Source organism: Pongo pygmaeus, chromosome 1 (genome assembly GCF_028885625.2).
Source record: "Pongo pygmaeus isolate AG05252 chromosome 1, NHGRI_mPonPyg2-v2.0_pri, whole genome shotgun sequence".
Classification (NCBI taxonomy): domain Eukaryota; kingdom Metazoa; phylum Chordata; class Mammalia; order Primates; family Hominidae; genus Pongo; species Pongo pygmaeus.
This window is the reverse complement of record NC_072373.2, coordinates 4,026,915-4,041,155: the sequence shown is the minus strand read 5'-3', so window position 1 is coordinate 4,041,155 and position 14,241 is coordinate 4,026,915. Positions and strand designations below refer to the sequence as shown.

Below are 14,241 nucleotides of genomic sequence, written 5' to 3'. Positions count from 1 at the left end.
CCCTAGCCAGGTGTGGTAGTGCACGCCTGGTGTCCCAGCTACCCAGGAGGCTGAGACGGAAGATTGCTTGAGCTTGGGAGTTCGAGACCAGCCTGAGCAACATTTCAGGATTTAAAAAAAAAAAAAAAAAAAAAAAAAACCAAAAAAGAAAGCAAACTCTAGCTTTAGGATGGTAGATCCATTGGTGTGCGGACCGGAGCAGTAGTTCTTAATCCTGGGTGAGCTTCAGAGCGGCCTCACAGCGTGGCTAGTCCGGAACTGCATGCAAAGGAGCAGCACAGAGCTGGCACACGGGGGGCTCTCCAACCCCACTGGACCTGGTGACCTTTATGAACCCACAGCCCAAAGCCAGGCAGAATCAAGGATGTCTCCACAGGTGCAGGTGTGGGTAGCTTATGGGCCTCAGCCACACCCTGGCAAGTAACTATCCCTTTTCATAACAAAGCTTTCCTGGGCACTCACCCTGCCAACTGTGTTCTGCCGAGTTCTCCTCTCCCGGAGGCAGTGAGCGTGGAATGCCCTTGTCTACGTTGGGAAAAGGATATAAAGGATTATGGATGAAATACCTTCTCCCACAAACACCTTCTATATAAAACAAAACCAAAAAATTTCCACCCACTAAAACCCCTGGCTAATGCCCTATGATTATCTTTCTCTTTACAGCTAAGAATCTTAAAAGAGTTTGCTCTTTATTGAGCACTCTGTTCCTTCTTCAATGTGCAATTTGTAATTTCACTTCTATCTCTCCATCCCATCCTGTTCAAACTGTTTTTCCTGAGGTTGTTGTCTCTTACTTTATTTTTCATGCCATTGTCTTTTGTTTTCTTTTCTTTTCTCTCTTCTTTTCCTTTCCTTTCTTTCTTTTTTCTTTTTTTTGACAGAGTCTCACTGTTGCCCAGGCTGGAGTGCAGTGGCACAATCTTGGCTCACTGTAGCCTCTGCTTCCTGGGTTCAAGTGATTCTCCTGCCTCAGCCTCCCAAGTAGCTGGAATTACAGGCATGCACCACCATGCCCGGCTAATTTTGTATTTTTAGTAGAGATGGGGTTTCACCATGTCGGCCAGGCTGGTGATGTCTTAACCTCCAGTATACCTCAGAATGAAACCTTAGTTGGAGATAAGGTCTTTAAAGTTGGAGATAAGGTCTTTAAATAGGTGATTAATTTAAAAAGACATCATTAAGTTAAAAAGCTCAAACAAAAGGGAGGTGATTAAGTTAAAATGAGGCCATTGGGGTGGGCTCTAATCCAATCTGACTTGTGTCCTCCTAAGAAGAGGAAGTTTGGACACCCAGAGAGACACTGGGATGCTCACGCACAGCGGGGTGACCAGGTGAGGGCACAGGGAGAAAAAGCGGCCCCTACAAATTGAGGAAGGCCTCAGAAGCAGCCAACCTGCTGACACCTTGATCTGGGACCTGTGGCCTCCGGAACCGAGAAAATCAATTTCTGTGGTTTAAGTCACACAGTCTATGGTAATTTGTTATTGCAGCCCTAGCAAACTGATAGAGCTATGAAAATCATGGTTATGGTGCTGATTTCTTCATTGTATTTATCACTACCTAAAATTCGCTTAGATTTATTTATGTTTATTCTTTCACTCCCTTGATTGTAAGTTCCACTACAGCAGGGATTTTGTCTAATTCATAGTAATCACAGTGCCGAGGGGAGTGCCTGCGCCATGGCAGATGAAAAGTGACTGTGTGGTTAAATTATTTCTCAGTCACTCTGTAATATCCAGTATTTTATAGAACTTTTGTTTTTAATGATATACAGAAGATCCAGAGTTTTTTAGGGGGCTACAAACTCTAGCACATAGGACTATATAAGAAATAATACTGCAGCAAGTTAGAACCAGGTGTTGAGGAAGCACATCTTAGCAGTGGAGACACGATCTCTTGATTAGAGGGACCTTGGATAAAAGAGGCCTTTTTTGAACAGAAAAGTTCTGCTGAATAAAGAGATTTAGTCATTATTTTGCCTTCATTCATGGCTTTTCCAAAGTCAGGCGCACGCGTGAAAACGCCGTCTGTGAGGGTGACGCCTTTATTTTGTCTCTGCTGTTCTGTGCACGATCCCAGCAAATCACAGGGTTCAAATGTTTGTTAAATGAATGAAAACCATTTTCAAATCCTGCTTTGTCCTTAGAGATTTTTGGATTGCTTTAAATGTTCCCTTATCCTTAGCATAATATTAGCTATTTAATAGAGCAGGTAAAATGTTTTGCCTATTTTTTTGTCTCTTATAATTGTGTGAAATGTTCTGAATCTGGTCTTCACTTTGGTGTTTTTGACCTTAGGCTGACCTTAAACTGAAGTCACAGCCTAGCTCAATGGCACTGGCTCCCCCTTGTGTCAGGAACGTGATACTACACCCACTAAATGCCAGCCTGCCAAGAACCAAGCTTCCCCGGGTCAAACATTTTAAGTGGTCCAAATGCTATACATAATTAAATGATGACACCACGATTGGGCCACCTTATTGGGGCTCATTTGCTCTCAAATAGTCTTACTCCTATGCCCACTGCTATATATATAGCACAGGTAGAGAAAAACATTTTTAATACTTGTAACCATAAAGGCTTTTGGAGTTAGTTTGTACTTCTTATCAGTATAAGACATATACGTTGACAAAAGAAATCGAATGTTGACTGAGCGCGGTGGCTCACGCCTGCAATACCAGCACTTTGGGAGGCTGAGGCGGGCGGATCACTTGAGGTCAGAAGTTTGAGATCAGCCTGGCCAGCATGGTGAAACCCTGTCTCTACTAAAAACACAAAAAATTAGCTGGGCATGGTGGTGGGCACCTGTAATCCCAGCTACTTGGGAGGCTGAGGCAGGAGAATTGCTTGAACCTGGGAAGCGGAGGTTGCAGTGAGCCGAGGTTGTGCCACTGCACTCCAGCCTGGGCGACAGAGCAAGACTCTGTCTCGAAGGAAAAAAAAAAAAAAAGAAAGAAAGAAAGAAAAAGAAATCAAATGTCTCAGCATATTTTAAATACTTTATATGGAACAGTTGATTTTCACTTTCTTTCAAAAGCCTACCAAAATTGAGGAGTTAGCGTTTTTTTAATCCCATGAAATTGATTTAAAAGGAAGAAAATTATTTTTCAAAGGGACAAAATTTTTTTTTCAAGACTAGTATTTGATTTCTGTTTTGTGTACATGGTAGAATACTGAGTGAGTTGCTCCTGGCCACTCTCGCTGTTGAGGAGATGAACCCGTACAGGGACAGCCCCAGGAAGGCCTCTTTAGCTGTTTGAATGAAGTGATTTTGACTCTCACCATCAGTGGTGTGCTACAGCCAGACTGTGCTGACTTATCCCAGCTCACAAGAGCTAATGGCTAAATTTCAGGAATTCTGCAAACTATTGTTAAAGCTAGTTTATATTAAAAATAAATTATATAGACTTAATTCAATTATATTAAAAAACAAGGGTGTTTTCTTCAGCAGCACTTATCTAAGATCAGAACAACATCGAGAAGATGAGCATGGCACCTACATAGGCTGACACACACATTTGTGAAGCGTTCCATATTTTTTCAGGTTATTCTGTATAAAATGCAAAATAAATGCTTTTATTAACAATGACAAAAATAAAGGTAATAAATACTTACAATTTACCACTTCGTAATTACTTTACTATATTTTACTCATATTTATGCTTTGAAGTTATTTGTGTCTAGTGTATGTATGGTGGATGTACCATATAATGGTATGCTATTGTGCGTTTCTTCCAGACTCCACCTTTAGTGATTTCATGTTTGTAATTGGCAGCTTGAAATTGATCTTGGAACAATGGAAATAAGACCACAATGGAAATAAAAAAGGATCCAAATCAGGACTTTTTGCCTATGAGGAGCCAGTGATAACCAGCCCATTACTATATGCAAAATGAGTTTATATCTTTTTTCTCTACTCCAAAAACTTAACAAAAGAAGGAATTATTAAACTTTAAAAAACTATTTTAATTTTATTTTACTACATTGGTTTCAGTTTTTTATTTTATTTTGTCATTTATTTATTTATTTTTGAGACGGAGTCTCGCTCTGTCACCCAGGCTGGATTTATTTATTTATTTATTTATTTATTTATTTATTTATTTTTTGAGACAGAGTCTTGTTCTGTTGCCCAGGCTGGAGTGCAGTGGCACCATCTCGGCTCCACCTCCCAGGTTCAAGGGATTCTCCTGCCTCAGCCTCCTTAGTAGGTGGGATTACAGGCGCCTGCCACCACGCCTGGCTATTTGTGTGTGTGTGTTTGTGTATCTTTAGTAGAGACGGCATTTCACCATGTTGCTCAGGCTGGTCTTGGACTCCTGACCTCAAGCATTCCACCTGCCTCGGTACCCCCTCCCCCGATCCAGCCCCAACAAAGTGCTGGGATTACAGGCGTGAGCCACCATGCCTGGCTTGGTTTCAGTTTTTTAAATAGTTGTTTGAAAAGATAACTTCAATAATTTTAAATTCTTTAATAATTTTAATAATGTTAAAAATAGTTTTAAAAGGTTGCTTTAATTTAATTGAATTTATTTATGTTGAGACAGAGTCTTGTTCTGTCACCCAGGCTCGGTGTGATGGCAGCATCACAGAGCTCACTGCAGCTTCAACCTCACCTGCTCAAGTCATCCTCCCATCTCAGCCTCCAAGGTAGCTGGAACTACAGCCACACACCACCATGCCTGGCTAATTTTAAATTTTTTTGTAGAAACAGGGTCTTACTGTATTGCTCAGGGTGGTCTTGAACTCCTGGACACAGGTGGTCCTCCCGCCTCAGCCTTCCACAGTGCTGATCACAGGTGTGAGCCACCTTGCCTTGTCACTGGTCGAGGGTTGTGACTGCAAGTTGTCCGGGTTCTTGGCATTTTGAACAAAGAATTGGACAAAATGCCCAGCAAAGCAAAACAAAGTATGAAGCAACAAAAGAACAAAAGCAGGGATTCATTGAAAATGAAAGTACACTCCACAGTGTGGGAGTGGGCCAGAGCAGCAGCTCCAGGGTCCAGATGCAGAATCTTCTTGGGTCCAAATACCCACTAGCAGTTTTCCATTGGCCACTTCATGTCCACCTCATGTAAATGAAGTGCTAGCCCATAGTCAGTCTGAATGGTTGCAGAAAGCAGCCAACCAGAGGCTGAAGTGAAGTTACAAAGGTCACACCCCTGTGCAAACAGGAGTTGGTTTTCGCAGCCAATCAGAGGCTAGGGTGAAGTTACAAAGTTATACCTCTATGCAAACAAAGACTTGGCAGGCCATCAGTCTGACTGGTTGTGGACAGCAACCATTCAGAGGCTGGAGTGAACAAAGATGCAAACGAAGACTCAACCCGCAGTCAGTCTGGTTTGTTGCAGACAGCCAATTTCCCATCTGCCTACTGGAAACGGTAGTGAGTTTGCAAAGGGAGTAGCCTCTGGTCCTTTTGTTACTTAGGCTGGAAAGTTAGAGTTTTCCTTTCAATTTAGTTCTAGGAAATCAGTGTGAAACAGCCTTAGGATCCCTGCCTCCAGACCCTATTCCCCTGCCTCAGCCTGGCCTAAAAGCTTTACTTTAATCTTCAATCAATTCACTTAATTCAAAGTTTCATTTAGTAGAAATAGGTTAACCAACCTTAATATTATATATGATTTTATCAATTATTTTATATTTTTGTTTCATTTTCTAGTTCCTGTCTAATGTCTTGTTTTCTTATTTCTAAACTTCTTTCTTTTATTTTCATCATTAAGCTATGAATTTTTTTCCTATTTCCTGTAACTTTCTTTTCACTTATTTCAGTGTTTTTACATTTTTCTCTTCAGCTTTGTAGACAGACCTTGATCTCTTTCTCAGAATTAATGGCCTGATCTTTTTCTGACCTGTGCCCCTTCTCGCCTTCTCTTTTATTCTTAGCTCACCTTTAGGATCCTCACTACTCCTGAGGCTGAACTGTTAGCAGTACGGTTTTCTCCACTGTGGCCAGGATCCCAGCTCCATCCCGATACCATCTGGACATGTGCAGGGCCCACCTGGCCCCTTTTGCTGTTTTCCCATGTCTTTGGCACCAGAAATACGATGTGAGGATAGTGCATAGGATCATTCCGTCATTTGTGCCTCTAGCCGTATTTCAGAACATGGGAGGACAAGAGAAGCTCTGAGTCGTTTTTGCTTCTGCTGTAATTTCTTTTTATTCTCATCTGAAGGAATTTGGAAGGCCTTTTGAAATAAATGCATCTCATTCCATTATCATTTGAGGAAAGAGACATTTGAGAAGAAAGGGCGATTAATATTTAAATACCACCTCCCTTCCCCTACCTCATTTGCCCTTGTATTTTTTTCTTCTCACTCGCTCTCTTATATTGCCTTTACTGGGCAACTACGTCAACGAATTGCCACCGAAAGGCACCTGACTGGTGAGCTGCCTTGGGCTCAGGTCAATGTGATCCTTCAGCAGGGAGCCGCTGCTCCGTTTTAGAGGGCGAGCCATTGCTACCGCTGATGAGCTGAGCCTGGGGCTCAACGAGTCCATCTGAAAAGCCATCTCTCTTCCAGCAGCAGGGAGCTGCTCGCAGTGCTGCTTTCATCAGCCTTCGTGAAGGATGAAAAGGGCTTCGTCTTTTCCACACACACTTGACTTGAGCAGCATGGGGGTTTAGAGCACTGATCTCCCCTACCGCTGAAAATCCACATGTAACTTCTGACTCTCCCAAAACACGACTAACAGCCTGCTGTGGACTGAAAACCTTACTGACAACATAAACGTCAATTAACACATATTTTATATGTTATATGGATTATCTACTGTATTCTTACACTAAAGTAAACTAATGTTACTTTAATAAGAGAAAACATTAGGCCAGGCGCGGTGGCTCATGCCTGTAATCCCAGCACTTTGGGAGGCTGAGGTGGGTGGATCACTTGAGGCCAAGAGTTCAAGACCAGCCTGGCCAACATGGTAAAACCCCATCTCCACTAAAAATACAAAAATTAGCCAGGCGTGGTGGCGGACGCCTGTAATCCCAGCTACTTAGGAGGCCGAGGCAGGAGAATCGCTTGAACCTGGGAGGTGGAGGTTGTAGAGAGCTGAGATGGTGCCACGGCACTCCAGCCTGGTCGAGAGAGCTAGACTCCATCTCCAAAAAAATAAAAAAAAGAAAATGTTATTAAGAAAATCATAAGGGGCTGGTGCAGTGGCTCATGCCTGTAATCCCAGCACCAGCACTTTGAGAGGCCAAAGCAGGTGGATCACTTGAGTCAGGAGTTTGACACTAGCCTGGCCAACATGGTGAAACCTTGTCTCTACTAAAAATAAAAAAATAAACTTAGCTGAACATGGTGACACGTACCTGTAATCTCTGTTATTTGAGAGGCTGCGGCAGGGGAATCGCTTGAACCCCAGAGGCGGAGGTTGCAGTGAGCTGAGATGGTGCCACTGCACTCCAGCCTGGGTGACAGAGCGGGACTCTGTCTCAAAAAAAAAAAAGGAAGAGAAAATATGTCTACTACTCCTTAAGAGGAGGTGGATCATCATAAAGGTCTTGATTCTCATCTTCACATGGAGTAGGCTGAGGAGGAGGAGAAGGAAGAGGGGTTGGTCTTGTTGTTTCGAGTGGCAGAGGCAGAAGAAAATCCACATCTAAGTGGACTTGTGTTGTTCACACCATGTTGTTGAAGGGTCCACTGTGCCTTTCTTTTACCTGCAAGGAATGGTAGACGGATACACAGCCTCATCTCAACTTTTACTTCAGGAAACAATATTTTAGGTCTATCCAGGGTTGCCAAGTTTCTGAAGTACTGAGTGAAAATGTTGTAACTAATATATTTTATTATGAAACTGAGGATTAAGACATCCTTCATAACCAGCTTTTCAAGCCAAAGTGATACAGACAGTATAACACAAAAGAGTAAATTGTTTTATAAGTAGTTTATGTGTATGAGGCAGTATTTCTGTTATCCTTTGTTATTACTGTGGTCTTGATGGATGACAGTGAAATGTGCTTATCTTGTTTTTTTAATAAAATCTTTTTATTTAAAAAATTTCAAACTTCTAAACGGTAAGAGTGTTGCCCTGAACTCCTGTGCATTTTTACTCAGATTGCCAATCCCTCATGATCTGCCACGTTTGTTTTCGCCTCCTCTTTCTCCTTCTCCCTCTCTCCCCCGTTCCTCTCTATATATGCACAAACACACATACGTATTTATACATTTTATTATTATTGTTATTTTATCATCGCCATTTTGCTAGACTATTTGAGAGTAAATTGTAAACATTGTAACCTTTCCCTGAAATGCTTCACTGTGGATCTTCTTTCTTTCTTTTTTTTTGGAGAAAGGTGTCTTGCTATATTGTCCAGGTGGGAAATGGACATGAACTCCTGGGCTCAAGTGGTCCTCCCACCCCAGTTTCCCAAGTAGCTGGGACTATAGGTGTGCACCACTGGGGTCTTCCTTTCTTTTTTTTTTTTTTTTTTTGAGACAGAGTCCCACTCCATCACCCAGATGGGAGTGCAGTAGCTCAATCTCGACTCACGCAACCTCCACCTCCCAGGGTCAAGTGATTCTCATGCCTCAGCCTCTCGAGTAGCTGGACTTACAGGTGTGTACCACCATGCCTGGCTAATTTTTGTATTTCTAGTACAGACAAGGTTTTGCCATGTGGGCCAGGCTGGTCTCCAACTCCTGGCCTCAAGTGATCCACCCACCTCGGCCTCCCAGAGTGCTGGGATTACAGGCGTGAGCCCCTGTGCCCAGCCTCAGTGTGGGTCTTCTAAGACAAGAACATTCTCTTACATAAGCCACAGTGTCTGTGTGTGCTCTTAAAAATAATCTTAGAGTCAGATCACTTGGGTTAAGATGTCATTTGGCTCACTCCTCTGCTTCTTGCAGGTACATTTCTAAACAGTACAAAACTGATATTTTCTGGGAGTGATAGACCGAAATTCTTATGGGGGCCAGCCTGTGATATAAAAGTGAGAATCAGACAGAGTTCATACTGTACTCATGACATGTATGTATGCCCCACCTAAACAAATAAACACGCCAATCCTAGACTAAAAAAAGCTGTAATAAGAAAAAATAAACAACAACAAGAACAACAAAAATATCTGATGGCCAAATTTGTCACTTGGGTCAACAATTTGCAGCCCTGGATCTACGGTCAAAGCTCCCGTGGGGTGGAATATCCATAGCTTTCTTTGGGAGCACTGTGTTATAGTTCAGAAGTTCTCCTTTAAGTCCGAATGCTGGACTGAGATTTATGAGAGGCAGCATTTGCAGTGGCAGGTGGCATGAGAGCTAGGCTGTGTGTGTGAATCCCGTTTCCACCATAGGCTACCGGTGTGATCTTGGGAAAATGTCTTGAGCTTTCTGTGGTTCATTTTTCCTCCTCTGTAAAATAGTACCTATCACACAAAGCTGTCATGAGGAAGCAGTGAGGAAGAACATTTAAAGCACCTTACACCAGAGTCTGGCACGTGTAATAAGTCACTGTAGAACTGGATTCTGCTAATACAAACCTGATGGCTAGAGGCTATTTTTTCTCACATCCATGTAGATCATGATCCTGGTATAAGGGGAGAGGGATCTGAGGACCGTTCCTCCTGGAAGACCTAGAGGAGATCTTCATTCTTGAGCCAGAAAGCTACTTAATATACTTTTCTCCCATTGTGAGTGACTTTCTTTTGTTCTTATCCCCATTTTTTTTTCTTTTCCCTTTTTTTTTGAGACGGATTTTTGCTCTTGTTAGTAGAGATGGGGTTTCACCATGTTGGCCAGGCTGGTCTCGAACTCCTGACCTCAGGTGATCTGCCCACCTTGGCCTCCCAAAGTCCTGGGATTACGGGCGTGAGCCACCACGCCCGGCCCTCATCCCCGTTTTCTACTTATCCTTCTTGTCAGACTTCCCCCCAGCTCTTTCCTATATTTCCCTAGTGCAGAGGGGGTCACTGCTTGACTATTAACTATATGTGATCCCTGACAAGTAATTTAATGTCTTTGAGCTTTAGTTTTCTATCTGTAAAGTGGGGACAATAATAGTACCTACCTCCTAGTTGTTGTGAGGGTTCAGTGGGTTAATGTAGGGATTACTGTGTCAGGACAGTCCCTGTCACACAGTAAGTGCTGTGGAACTCTCAGCTATTGGTTAGGATGTGTATTCTCTTTAATAGCCATATTCCTCCATGGTGTACTCTATACTTGTGATCTCAATTTTCTTTTTGCTGGCTCTCTTTTGGAGTTTTTTCTTCCTCCTTTTTCTCCTCTGCAAGTGCTCTTATTGAGGTCAGTCTTCTTTTTGTCCAGATCTAAGATTCTGCTTATTCTCTTAGCTTTCTGTAATATTTTATTTTTTTACTTTGAGACAGGGTTTCACTCTGTTGCCTAGGCTGGAGTGCAGTGCCACGATCTTGGTCCACTGCAGCCTCAACCTCCTGGGCTCAAGCAATCCTCCCCCGAGTAGCTGGGACTACAGGCTTGCACCACTACATCCCAATAATTTTTTACAAATTTTTGGTAGAGATGGGGTCTTGCCATGTTGCCCAGGCCACTTTCTGTAATATTTTAAACTGTAGCAGCCTGGCCAGGCTCATGCCTGTAATCCCACTACTTTGGGAGGCTGAGGTGGGAGGATCACTCGATCCCAGGAGTTCAAGACCAGCCTGGGCAACATAGCGAGACTCTGTCTCTATTAAGAAAAAAAAAATCAGCTAGGCATGATGGTGTGTACTTGTAGTCTCAGCTGCTTGGAAGGCCGAAGCAGGAGAATTGCTTGAGCCCAGGAGTCTGAGTCTGTAGTGAGTGTGATCGTGCCACTTCTCCAGCCTGGGTAACAGAGCAAGACCCCATCCCCTCAATCCCCCCACCCCAAAAGGAAGACAAAACCATGGATATTATTTTGCAGCCAGAAGCTTGGGGGTAGGGGACAGTAAGGAGGTTATTGGAGAAAGGGAAGTGGAGATGAGGAAGGAAGGGAGGGAGTGGGAGGGAGACATTGGCTGATTGGCTGAGCAGTGAAGAGCTAGTGATGGCAGGATTCTGCAGCGCGGTGAGGCATGGGGTGGATGGTGCGAAATGAAGCTGGCAGTTACAAGATAAGCCATTTAGAAGAAGTGTTGTGATTAGTGAAAGGAAGCTGGGAAATAGAATAGAGTGGCGAAGCACCTATCAAGTTTTTTCAAGATAAGGAAGATACCTGAATATTTTAAGGCAAAAGAGGAAACAGCTAATAAAGAAAAGAATGAAGATGCTGAGAGGGAGAGGTAAGTGTGTGAAGAACAAGAGCTGAGTGTGGAAACGAAGAACTAAGAGAGAGATTTTCTTCTTTGAGGAGGAGCACTTTTTATTTCTCCAGGGCTAAGAGCACGAGGCAAGAGCTATAGGACATTCCTCTAAAGTGGTACAAAGTCAGCAACTGTGAAGGTGACATGAGGATTAATCATAGCACCCAGTGATCGTACAGTTCACATCTGTTGAGTGAAATGGGTGATAAGGACGTTTTCTGAGATGAAGGGAGGGAGTACTTTGGAGCTTGAGGCAAGAGATGCTCCAGAATAGCTGTTTGGAGGGAGTTTGCCAGGAAGTCAACAGACGACTGAGCGGATTGTTAGGCAACACCCAGGACAGATTTGATGTTGGATGGGGGTGAATTTGTAGTAGGCCGTGGTTTTTTATTTTATTATTTATTGCAGCAGTGCTTTGCAGGAACAAAGAAGGTGAAAATTGAGGTGTTCAGGATAATGGACTAACAGCAGGCAGGATGGAGGGTGAAGGGCCCAGAGTTCAGGGCGGTGACAGTGGCCATTTTGAGTGGCTGAGTGTAGAGGATTGAGCAGCCGTGTGTAGATTAACTGCCAAGCACAGCTCCATGAGTGAGCCTAGGCCAAGCTAGCGGGGGAACCACGCAGCCAACCCGCAGAATGGCAGAAAAGAATAAGCCATTGTTGATTCCGTCACTCTGTGGCGGGCAGCTTGTCACACAGCAGTAGAAGATGCATGCCATGCCTTGTGTTGACTGTGCACAGCAGGGAGCCTGAGGCAAGGGAGCCTGGCACAGAAGCAGAGGTCAGTCGGCTGGAAAAACTGGGCAGGTGGAGAAGAATAGAGGGGGCCTCTGGGGAGCACCCAGAAATATCCAGCACCTCTGGAGAAGTGCAGGTTTTAGAATGTGAGAGCGAGAAGGAGGCTTGCCGTCTTGAGATATATGCGCCTGGTGGCAAGTTGTGGTGATGTTAAGTCCTGGAGGGAGCCTAGCCACAGCTCAGACTGTCTCTCTTCTTCCGTCCCATACACTCTCAGCAGAGGACCTTGCCTTTTACTACACAGAGGACAGAGAAGTCTTTATATGCGAGTTTCTTCATCATCCCATTTCCAAAGACAAACTAGGGATACAGATATAAATTGTATGATAAAACTTGAGGTAACAGATAAGTCACATTACTTTTCTAAGTCCAATTAAATCTTGTACCCCTACTTGTCAAGACCAATAAAAAGTTAATATTAGTAGTTTTCATGGCTTCTTTTCGTCTCTTATATTGTACAGTAAGTCTTCTCTTAACCTTTCAATCAGTTGTTGGAAACTGCGACTTTAAATGAAATGATGTACAGCAAGTCTCTGAATAATGTTGTTACAAAGTTGATGAGAAAAAAAATGGTTTTGTTATATGTCCTTTCGCTTACAGTTCAGTTTCCAAGAACCCATCAATGATACTCAGAGAAGACTTGGTGTTCTGGGACCCCAAGGCTTAGTGCAGTCTCTGGGGGAAACTGGAGAGAGGAAAAGCATTGCCCTCATGAGCTGTCTAGGCCTGAGACAGGGACAGCATCCATGTCGTCTGCACCAGGTTCAGCCACAGGGAGCCTTAGCATGGCTTCCAGGGCCCCAGAGCTCAATGAAGAGATTAGCTTTCCGCAAGAGGAAGGAACCTCATCCAGTGCAGTGGAGGAAAAGAGAAGAAAATAGGTGAGATATAGGTGAGCTAGTGGAGCAGTTTGTAGGTGTACAGGGTGAGTTCTTGAGGAAGCCATGGTATTGTTCTTCAGGCCACTGTGGCCTCATCAGCAAAAGAATCTTTGCCTTTTTTTCTTATATCATCAGGCCTTTGTGATTCGAGACTAGAGAGAAATAAGTTGCGTAATGCCTGGAAGATGTCAATCACATGGGCTTTGTTTTCTGTGGTCTACCTGGGCAGGTGAGACCATAGCAGATTCGCTCAGCAGAGAAGAGGATGGTGATGGTTTCCTCAAGGGGATGTGGAAAGAGGGAGCGGGAAATTTCCTATGATAGGGAAGAACTTGCCATTCTCTCACATGTAGCAACTTGCAGGCGGCAGGACCTAGGATGGGGGTGGCTGGAAGAACACTGAGCGCTAAGTGCCTGGCCCAGGCCCTCCCACCCTCTCAGGAAACCCACCCACCCAGTGAACAACGCCCTCATCAGCCTTCTTCTTTGCACGAGCTCATTCCCAGTAGCATTAAAATATGCTCACATCATTCAGGTCTTCAGTATCAAAAAAGAAAAAACATCCTCTTTAACACCATGTTCCTCTCCAGACACCCCTTCCCTCCCCTTCTGTTTGTTTTTTGGGGTTTTTGTTTGTTTGTTTTTTGATGTGGGGGTCTGTGTATGTTGCCCAGGCTGGAGTGCCGAGTCAGTGGCTGTCTGCTCACTGCAACCTTCACCCCCACTTCCCCCGGGCTCAAGCGATCCTCACACCTCAGCCTCATGAGTAGCTGGGACTACAGGCATCCACCACCACGCCTGACTTCTCCCCTTCACTTCTTAGATCCTCCCTGACCCACTGCAATCTAATTTCTCCTCCACCTTCAAGAGAGAGTGCCCTTGTCAAAACCATAGCTGATCTCCTTTTTTACTAACTCCAGTGGATATTTCTCAGAATTTACCTCCCTTGACCTCTCAGCAGCATCGGAAAGCCAAGCATGACTTTGCATTTTCTTTTTCCTTAGCCTCTATGCCCCGGCCCTCTCCTGGATGTTCACTTCCCTCTCTGGCTCCTCTGCTCCATCTCTCATGCAGGTTCCTCTTTCTTGGATCATTCCTTGAATGTGGGTACTCTTCAGACCTCTTCCTTGTCTTTCCCAGCCAATACATTCTATGTGAAGGAGCTCTTCTGCTGCTGTGGTTTCATGACCGGATCCACGTCTCCAGCCAGATCCTTCTCCTGTACTTCGCACTCGTATGAGCATCAAGTCTGTGGTTTGATTTTATCCCACTTGTAAGCTAGTAAGTTAGCTTGTTACTGTTTCATGGATGTTGCCA

General features: G+C 44.0%; 1 protein-coding gene and 1 non-coding gene across 8 annotated transcripts in view; both read left to right on the top strand.

Annotated features, from left to right (window-relative positions):
* Window positions 1-14,241, top strand: part of EFCAB2 (EF-hand calcium binding domain 2) — a 161,391-nt gene that overhangs the window by 68,305 nt on the left and 78,845 nt on the right. The gene's annotated exons all lie outside the window — the stretch shown is intronic.
* On the top strand, window positions 3,436-3,539 carry LOC129023397 (U6 spliceosomal RNA). The gene has a single exon (XR_008496793.1). It is a non-coding gene; the product is annotated as a U6 spliceosomal RNA (small nuclear RNA).